The following is a 10,029-nucleotide window of genomic DNA, read 5'->3' as shown; positions in this document are numbered from 1 at the left end:
GAAATTTTTAAACTCTGGCCCTCGGTTTGGTCTTTGACCAAAGAGTGAACGCTATCTGAGTAGGGACACCTGCAACCTCGGGCGGCTTTATTCTAAAAGGTACTTGTGTCAGAGTCTCGTCTGAGTGGAAAGTCCGTCCAGACAGAGGATCAGTACAACGTAAGTGCCCAGGTGAAGGGGGGAGGGGGAGGGGAAGGGGCACGTCAGTCCTGTCACCGTTCCAGATACCTCTTGTGTCTTTAATTTTTCATTAACCTTCTGTAACGAGGCTTTTAATGAAGCTATTTTAGAGTCTTGAAGACTTTCGGAGGCTTCTGTACACAAATTAAAATAGGTGTCCAGCTGTTTGTGGGACTTGGGAACTCTTGCTCTGAAGTGCACCTCTTAAATGAACGACCTTATCTAACTGGAATGTTCCCCATGATGGCCACTGTAATTCTAGGTTGCTTTTAGTAAGATCTTGCCATTTTTGTCGGTATTTATAGCTTCCGGGCCCATAGTTACTAGACGTGAAATCAGCGGGGGTTTGGGAAGGCCGGGCACCTGACTGTTCAGGGTCCAAGGACCCCGTGAGCTGAGGCTTCAGGTTTCTTGGAGCCAAACTAGTACCTCAAAGGGATGTGCCGCTGGGCTGGGGACAGTGAATGTGACGCGGTGACCTTGCTGCTGGGAAGTTTTCTTGAAGTTGGCAGGTGACCCCGAGTTGATGGAGCCCGTCCTGTAACCAACTTATCCTAACGTGCAGGTCCTTGGGTCTGGTAACAAGTGCACTAACAGCATTTAAGTGTTCAACTCTTGTTCACCAAGGTTTGCAGCTTTTTGGCCTCTGAGACCCCCATTAGCAGTAGCTTTTATCTACACAAAAGAAGACAAGTAAGCGTGTGCACCTTAACACACAAGCAGCAACCAAGGGCTGTGACTGCGTCCTGGCCAAGAGAAGGCCCTGCGTGCACCCGCAGACCTCAGCGAGGGCGCCTGCGGACTGGGGGCTCCACACGGGGGGTGTTCCACACAAAAACCTGGGACATGGGGTCTGAAAGCCCAGGGGCTTAGCTCCGGGCAGAACCGGCTGCCAGGGGACTTCCCTGGTGGTGCAGTGGTTAAGACTTCACCTTGCAACGTAGGGGGTGCAGGTTCGATCTCCAGTTTGGGAGCTAAGATCCCACATGCCTCGGGACCAAAAAACCGAAACAGAAAACAGAAGCAACGTTGTAACAAATTCAGTAAAGACTTTAAAAATGGTCCACATCCAAAAAATCTTTAAAAAAAAAAAAAAAGAACCGGCTGCCAGCATGAGCTGTCCTGCCCCGTAGTCCAATTAAACCGGGGGCTTGACACAGAGAGCAGAGCTCAGAACCGAGAGGGGATGTACCCACGGCCCCTGGAAGACAGTGAACTCAAAAAGGGGTTCACGGTACAATGACTGCCTTTCTCCTTGTCACCAAGGCTGCTGGAAATTTCCTTTGATCCCACCACTGCCACCAAAGCTGTTAAATAACAAAAATTCAGCTGGGTAAATTTGGGAATCTAATTGGCTTTATTAAGCGATTCATAAATCAGGCCACATCCCATCCAGCAATAGAAAGGAACTTCGTTATAGCTGCAGAAAGGGAACAAGAAAAAGGAAATTATTAAATTTTATTTATTTATTTATTTGTGGCTGTGTTGGGTCTCCGTTTCTGTGCGAGGGCTTTCTCTAGTTGCGGCTAGCGGGGGCCACTCTTCATCGCGGTGCGCGGGCCTCTCACTATCGTGGCCTCTCTTGCTGCGGAGCACAGGCTCCAGACGCGCAGGCTCAGTAGTTGTGGCTCACGGGCCTAGTTGCTCCGCGGCATGTGGGATCTTCCCAGACCAGGGCTCGAACCCGTGTCCCCTGCATTGGCAGGCGGATTCTCAACCACTGCGCCACCTGGGAAGCCCCAAGAAAAAGGAAATTATTAGCAAAGAATGCATTTTTTAGGCAAGGTTGCCCTCTTAGGAGAACAGAAGAGGGTCTATCAGCAAATTTCCTCCTAGTGCTGGCCAGGAATTCCAGGTTGGCTGGTTAAATGTCACATTTCTGAGGAAGGTTGAAACGGCAATTAGGTTAGATGTTAAGTCTTGGTTTGCTGCCATGTAGCCTAACGTAGGTGCCTCCATTTTAGGTTTGTTGACTCCTTTTTAACAGAGGTTATGAATTTTGGGCAGAAATACTACAGAAATGATGTTGGGACCTTCTCAGTATTATCATAACACGGAGCTCTTTGACATAGTTATAAAACATATCATATCATACTTACTGACAGTGGTTAAACCAAGCAGGATCCTGTGGGGTTCCTGGGCACAAAAGCCTTTCTGTGTCCCCCATGTCTTTACCTTCCCTGAGTTCCAAAGGGCAGATTCAAACAGTTGCTAATCAGGGAAGGGAGGGGATGCAGAGACAGGGGAGGAGCAGCCAAGAAACACTCGTGCAGCCTCGGGGCAGGTCCTGGTCCCACCTCGAGGGATGCACAGAACAATACCTTTGAGCTCTTCTGCAGAACCAGAACCCCCAAGAAATGGAAGATGTTCACTGCTTGATGAAGCATTCTTCATTCCAGAGAAGGTCACAGTTTGATAACCTTGAGAACCAGAGAAGCTCCTCAGGAGACCGCCTGAGGCCAGATGAAAGGAGTGTAGGCCCTGCACACACCCTGATCCTTCTCAGCAACCCTGCCCTTGAATCACTGTTATAAAACTCCTCACCAAATCCACCTGAGTTGGGACACACAGTTTTGAGGGCATGAGCCTGCTGTGTCCCTCTTTACCTGGCAAAGCAATAAAGCTCTTCTACTTCACCCAAAACTCTGTCTCCGAGATTTGATTCCACACCAGTGCACAGAGGCCGAGTTTTTGGCATCAGTGGTGCTGACCTTGGGCACTGGCTAAAGTGGTATCTACTAGGTGTCTCCATGTAAAATCACTGTTTTCTTTGTAGTTAATTAGTATATTGGGGAGATACTTCAAGACTGTGCAAAGCATGCTCCTTCTCCAACTTTCACCCACAAATTTAGTATCCGTCAGCAGATCTTGCCTATGACAGTTATTACTATAATATTGTGTAACAGTGATTTTCTGTTTCTCTCTCTCCTTCGCCATTTGTTAATTAGAACCCTACTGTAAAGAAGAACTTCCCCTTATCCTCCATTTATTATTTAATCAATTGCTTGTTTAGATCATCAAGGACATAGGGACACTTGTTTTATTCTTGGCCTACAATCCAGTGACTCTCACTGTGCTATTGCCAATGTTGTCCCAGCTTTGACTACTACGGGCTCCTACTGTCTGTCAACAGCCCTTATCTGCTTTTGTTTGTGTTTTTGAGCACTTCCTTACGTTCTGGCACCACAAGACACTCTAGGCCCACCTTGGGGGTTCCCTGCCCCAGCCCTGGAATCGGCCATTTCTCCAGGGAGCCGAGTTCCTTTGTCAGAGAATGACTGCTCTTAGGAACCAAGATCCGGGGGCCCGTGTGCTCCTTGCCTCTGGGTGTCATAGCCTCTGGGCCCTCTCAGCAGAGATGGGAAATACACGTATGTGTACTAACCACACACACATCCTTTTCTCTGTGTCTTTCTGTGTGTAGGTTACAGACCACTAGTTTACACAGACCGCGGGACACCCACCCCACCCTGCAGGGCTCACGTCAAGCCTTCCTCCGCCCCTTCTCCTAACTTCTTTCTCCAACAGCAAGAAGGTCAGTTCTCATCTACAGAGATTTACGTATTTGTCCAGTTCTCACGTACAGATAAAATAGTTCCAGAAGTCCTAGACCACAGCCCTGAGGGAAGTCCTGTTACCACGTATTCACCGGCAGCCCTTTTTGTCGTCAGCCTTTCGGCTTCCTGTCAAGTTCCTGTTACCACTCGACTTGGCTAGTTTTTCCTGCCCTGCCCTCCTTGGTGGAGCTCCTTCATCTGCACTAGACTCACTTCTGAGGCTCGGATCCCATTTTGGATGCTCCCCAGTCCTTATTGGTCCAAACTGCCTGTTTACTTTTGGGGTATGTGAAGCATTACTTTGGTTCCAGCAGTTGAATTTCCATAAAAAGATGTACTCAGTGGGGTCCACACCACCTTGTCTGTCCCTTCCTCACCCACCTAGCAGGTAACCAGTCTCTTCAGTTTCTGGCTCACGCTTCCTGTGTCTTTTTCCACAAATGAGCAGACGCATATCATCTTCCTTCTTAAAAGAAAGGAAGCACTATAGGTGATCTTCTGTACTCTTCCGCTTAATGGTATGGGCTGGAAATCACACCCCCTCCATTTAGAGTGACCCTCCTTCTCGTCCTTCAGGGCCTGCACGCCAGTCTGGATGTACCTGTTTATCCTACCACTCTCTTAAGTAGGGACATTTAAGTTGCTCCTAATGTTTTGTGATTAAACAATGTTGCAGTGAATCCCCTTTGCATATCTATTTCCCATTGTTTGAAGTGCATCTTCAGGGTAGATTCCTGAAAACAAGGGTTGCTTGGTCAAGGCTAAGTGCATATATATTTTTGTCAGGTCTCACCCAGTCTCCCTTCAGGATTTACCATTTGTCGCTCCCCCCACCCCGCCCCAGCGATATACAAGTGTGCTGGTTACCCTGCAGCTTCGACAAAAGATTGGGTCATAATTTTGAATTTCTTGCCACTTTGATAGGTGAGAAGTGGGACCTCAGTCTTATATTAATTGCATTTCTCTAATGATGAGTGATTTCAATGTTTTTTCATATGTTGAGGGTTTATTTTTTTAATAGGAATTTTCTGCTCGCGTATTTTCTCCATTTTCCCTATTCAGCTTTTTAAGACTTCTTGACATGTTAGGGTTATTCGCCCCTTTTCTGGGCGTATGTTCCGAATATTTTCTCCCAATTTGTCAGTTGTTTGTACTTTGTATATGGCATTTTTGTCACACTTTAAAAACTGTTTATGTAGTCAAATTTATCCACCTTTTGTTCTTGTCTGGTTCTGTAAAAAACAAAGTTTGACTGAGCAAATCTGAAGCTCTAACTGGCTTTCTTTGGTGATTCATGAATTGGCAGCGTCTCATCCAGCAAGTACCAGGGCGCTCAGAGGAGCAGTACAAAACGGAAGGCTTTATAGGAAGGAGGGTGGGGCCAGGACATCTCCTCCTGGGGGGTGGGCAGGGGTACAGCAAGCTGCTCCTTCATCCTGTGGGGGTGGAGAGCACCCCCGGGGCAGATCACCTCCTCGGTGCCGACCAGGAAATTCCAGGCTGGCTGATTAAGATCACATTTCTGGGGAAGGCTGAAATGCAATTAAGTCGGGTAGAAGGCTAGGTTTGGTATCATGGACTTTAGCACAAATGACCCCATTTGGGGCCTGTGCTTTTCCCTTTACCAGTTAGAAGGACTTCCTTTACCCTGAGATCAAAGAGGGATTCACCCGTTTTCTTCCAGCGTTTGTGTGGTTTCCGAGTTCAGTTCATCTGTACCCCATGCACTAGCTTCCCTCTGTGCTGGGCTTAGTCCTATTCCGTTCCTGAGGTCTGTCTCTGCTGCCCCAGCACCGCCCAGGTCTGATTATGGGGAATTATGTTTACCACATTTTTCAGTGTTCTGGGTCCATCTGGTGTGATGACTCAGTCAGATGGCTATGTCGGTCAACGGGCTGTTTTTCTTTCAAGTCTCCACTTCTTGCTATGGGGGAGCTGCTCCCATTTCCTGGGGATCCTGGGGACGGGAGTGTGTGGGACTGACAGTCCTCCAGCCCTTCTGCCCGGCTGGGCCTCCTCCTCCCCAAAGCCTGGGGTCCAGGCAGGGGCATGATTCCTGGCGCCCAGCCTCTCTCAGTGCAGGAGGGGCAGGAAGCAACAGCCTGTGCTGTTTTGCCACCTGAAGTGACCACTGACCAGACAGTCTCCTCCACGGTCTCTCCTTTCTCCCTCAAACACCCCCAGTCTCTGCTGCTGGAGAGTCTTGGGTTTTTCCCGGAAAATCTCTGCGAAGTGGAGAGAACCGTGTTCTAAATTGTGTGGCTGTAGATCTGGTGATGTGAAAATCATATTCGACCTAGTAACTCTTGGGCCTTTTTAAAGGAGAGAGACTCTGGGTGTGTTGATTTAACCCTAGGTGGCTGACAAAACCCCAGGCAGGGAGAGGAAGGTGGGACAGAAGGTGCTCAGGGGACACCCTGGCCCCTCACCCTGCCAACTCCAGGCCTCGGACAGGCAGAGCCACGGAAGACCCCCAGAAGGACTTTCTTCTTTAAACTGAAGGGGAGCAGGTTTTGCCACCCCAAAATATCGATGCTGAAAACTCGGCCTCTGTGCACCAGTGCCGAATTGAATCCCAGAGACCGAGTTTTGGGTGAAGTAGAAGAGAATAGCTTTATTGCTTTGCCAGGCAAAGAGGGACACAGTGGGCTCACGCCCTCAAAACTGTTTTCCAGCCGGGGAGGATTTGGTGAGGAGTTTTATAGCAAGGGTTCCAGGGCAGGGTTGCTGATAAGCATCAGGGTGTGTGCAGGGCCTGCACTCCTTTAATCTGGCCTTGGGTGGTCTCCTGAAGAGCTTTAAATGCAAAGTCCAGCAGATTCAGGAAAAGTGTGTTACCTCCCTCTCAACTGCCTAATTTACACTGGAGACCGGGAAGCTAGCTGAGAGATATACTGCAAAGCAGCCTTTCTGCACCAACATCCTGCTGCCTGCCTTCCTCTGTACCCCGAGACCCCACCCCTCTCCTTGGCTCAGGAAGTTACCAAAGCCACAATCCTGTGGCTGCCCTTTGGGTCTCATGTTTTTATGGGGCTCCTGTACGCACAAAATTTGTTTTTCTGCTGCTAACTTGTTTTATGTCAATTTAATTATTACACAAGCCGAAAACCCTAGAAGGAAAGAAGGGGAAAGTTTCCCTCTTGACGCAACAAAGCAGCCTTTTTTGACCGTCAAAGCAAAGCCTAGACTGTGAGCTCCTGCTGCCAGGAAACTGCAAACTCAGGCTGGCTCCTGTGTCTGGAATCCATCCCGCCTTCCTGACTGCCAGCCCCCAGCCCCGGGGCCACAGACTCGCCCAGAGGAGTCGGGAAGTCATGTGACCTGTTTATCAGAAACTGCAACACAGAACTGATTTGTTTGAGATTGTTTTCCTTCCTAGTACTTGAGCTTGTTTGGACTTGAACTTAAGAATTGTAGTTCAATTTCTTTGAAGCTTATTACTTGGGAAAGGGTTAATTCTTGTACCGTAATTTCTCCTGGGATACTGGATATTGGGAAAAGATTTATACTCAAATTTGCGCTGTCACAGCGTCAGAGCCTCTATGCTGCCGTTGACCTGAAAGTGTAATTTCTGCTGCACTGAACGGGGTTAAGTGTAATCTGGGGTGGAAAGTAGGGTCCAATGGGAACTGGGGCCAGAATACAACGTGGAGTTAATCTGATGTACAGACTGTTCGCGTCCATGTCAGGGTATTAAGGAGGCAAAAGCCCCCGTCCACCAGCAGCCCCAGGAGGGTACCCACAGGGCTGCTGTTTGCAGGGAGGCCTGGCCCCGCCCTGATGGATGAGGCTTCTGAGCAGGGGCAGCCTGGTGGTGGGCTTAGCCTCAGGTCTAACTGGTTAAGAGAACAAAGGCCGGGGCGGGGGGGGGGGGGGGGGGGAGGGGAAGGGGGAGGGGTGGCTTGGGGGGAGGGGGATTGCAGTAAAACCCTGGGTTGGAAGGTTCTTCTGTGAAGAATTGAAGGGTCTGAGATTTCACCCACCTTGCAAGCTGACAAGTGAACCCACCACAGTTTTAGAAGACATGGACCCCTGGGTCAGAGAGAAAGAACTTCCCTTCTCATAACAATTTCCAGGTGTCCCCCACAGGGGGCCTGGAGACCGGAGAGAAGGCCTGGGCAGAGGGAACCAGACACGTCTACACCACACCGGCACCACCTTTGCCCCAGGGACGACACCCCCCCCGCCCCATCTCCCCGCTCCCCTCACCACTGGCCCCTGGTCTAGGGAGTCGGGGTCCCCCGAATTCTCACTCCGCAGGCAGGTCTGCGGCTGGCCTGCAGGCTCGGGATCTAAGGTTCCGGGCAAGCTGGAGGAGCTGCCGTCCCACCGCGGAGGTTGGGGCGGTCTCACCCCCAAGGCTCAGACCTGAGGGGAAACGTCAGGGCCCCAGCCGTGGGCGCTTTTCTAATCTGGGCTCTGTCCCAGCAGCGTCACACGCTACCGCAGAGGCGATGTCCCCTCTCCCCGCCGCCCCCTTCCTCAGCAGGGTCCCGCGCAGAGCGGAGCGCTCCCACAAACCCACCCACGTGTCTCTCTACTTTCACCATTTCTCGGACACAAAGCTCTGCCGCCCGCAGGGTCCATCTGTCCCCAGTGCCCGCGCCCCTCCCGCTTCCGGCCGCAGCCCCTGCCTCCAGGCCTCCCGCGCTCCCTCGCCCCCGCGCGCCCCGTCACTTCGGGGAAATGGGAGGCTCGGAGGCTGCAACCTGGCCATCGCCCCGCCAGCCCTGGGGTCCCCGCCCAGTCCCTGCGCCCCGCGCCCCCACCCCCGGTCCCCGTCTCCCCCTCCCCCCCGCCCCCCCGTCTCCCCCCGCCCCCCCCGCCCCGCCTCCCCCTCCGCCGCAGTCCCCGCCCCCGCAGCCAGCTCCCTCCACCCCAGCCCCGCTCCCTTGGATTCTCCGCCCCTTACCCGGGCCTGGAGCGGTCGGGGGTCACGGGACTCCCCGAGGGACCCTCTCGACAACCACAGCCCCGCCGGCGGCCCCCGGGGCGCACCAGGAAACGTGTCGCCCCCTCCGAGGACACCACCCGAGCCGCCCGGACGACTCTGGCCGCCTCGGCCGCTGGCCGGGCGCAGACCCTCACCTCCTACCCCGGCCCCACCGGCTCCCGGAGAGAGGCGCCCGACGGCCCTGCCCTCCGGCCGTGCGTGGGCCTGCGGCGCCACCTGGTGGCCGCGGGTACAGAACGCGGCTGCAGGGACAGCGGGTGGGGGGGTGGGGGCGGCCGCCGGGAGAGGAGGCAGAGGGGACTCGCGGGACCCGGGTGCGGGGTCTGGTCTCAGCCCGCGGCTGCTGGCCCAGCGCAGATGGATTCCGACCGGCAGACACGGCCGGCGGAACGGTGGCTGGCCGAGCCCTGCCGCCGTGGGTCAGGGCCAGGGTCTGCGGGAGGGGACTGCTGATTTCCCCCAGGGAGCCGGCCAGGGAGGATGGACGCCCTCCCCCGCCAATGCGCTGGGGACCCACCGGGAGGAAGGACCAGGCCCTGCCCTCATGAAGCTTAAAGCAGGATATACATCAACTGTATCTCAATTTCCCCCACTACTCCCACCCACCGCGCCGCTTGCGCTTGCGGGATCTTAGTTGCCGGACTGGGGCTTGAACCCCGGCGCTCCGCAGTGAAAGCGCGGAGTCCTAACCACTGGACCGCTAGGGAATTCCCTCTACCTCAATTTTGTAAATAAAAAAAAAAAAGTAAGCAGGATACTTTCAGGATTTGGTAAGGGCTAAGAAGCTCATGAAGCAGTGTGACGTACAAAATGTGATGAGACGCGAGGGAGTGAGGGCAAGATCAGTGAGAGCCAAGGAGGAAATTCCCTAAGGGACAAGCCTAGGGGAACATTCTGGCCAGAGGAGACAGCCGTGCAAGGGCCCTGGGGCACAGAAGGGCTGTAGTCCCTCCAGTGACGCGAATCCAGAGAAGCGGTCAGAGGCCAGATCTGGATGTGTGTGTGTGGGGGGATGACTCAGGAGGACAGCCATGGGGCAGTGGCGAGGCCTGCATTGTGCTGGTCCAGTGTTGGGTGAGTGGTCTGGCCTCCCATGCAGGGGCTAAGCAGCCCCTGCAGGGAAGGTGGTAGAACTGCAGGCTCATAGAGGATGCCAAGAACAAACCTCTCACCACTCCCCAGGTGCTGACAGGAGCCGGCGGGACTCGGGATCACAGCGCACAGGCCTCACACGGCAGCACCAGGTCCCTGCCCTGTGTTCCAGGGTGATGTGATGGGCTGCATGCAGAGTGGGTCGTATCATAGTTGAGGGACTTGGGGCCGTGGGGCAAGCAGCAG

At 53.3% G+C, this 10,029-nt stretch overlaps 1 long non-coding RNA gene across 1 annotated transcript; it reads right to left on the bottom strand.

The window, feature by feature from the left end:
- Positions 1-1,560: 1,560 nt before the first annotated feature.
- On the bottom strand, positions 1,561-8,842 carry LOC132371134 (uncharacterized). Its single transcript, XR_009504757.1, has 3 exons — positions 8,650-8,842; positions 2,502-2,600; positions 1,561-1,909 (listed from the first exon to the last, which is right to left on the bottom strand). It is a non-coding gene; the product is annotated as an uncharacterized LOC132371134 (long non-coding RNA).
- Positions 8,843-10,029: the final 1,187 nt, after the last annotated feature.

The sequence above is a fragment of the Balaenoptera ricei genome, chromosome 8 (genome assembly GCF_028023285.1).
Source record: "Balaenoptera ricei isolate mBalRic1 chromosome 8, mBalRic1.hap2, whole genome shotgun sequence".
NCBI lineage: Eukaryota > Metazoa > Chordata > Mammalia > Artiodactyla > Balaenopteridae > Balaenoptera > Balaenoptera ricei.
Note: the sequence above shows the minus strand (reverse complement) of the source record. Positions and strands in the feature narration are given on the sequence as shown.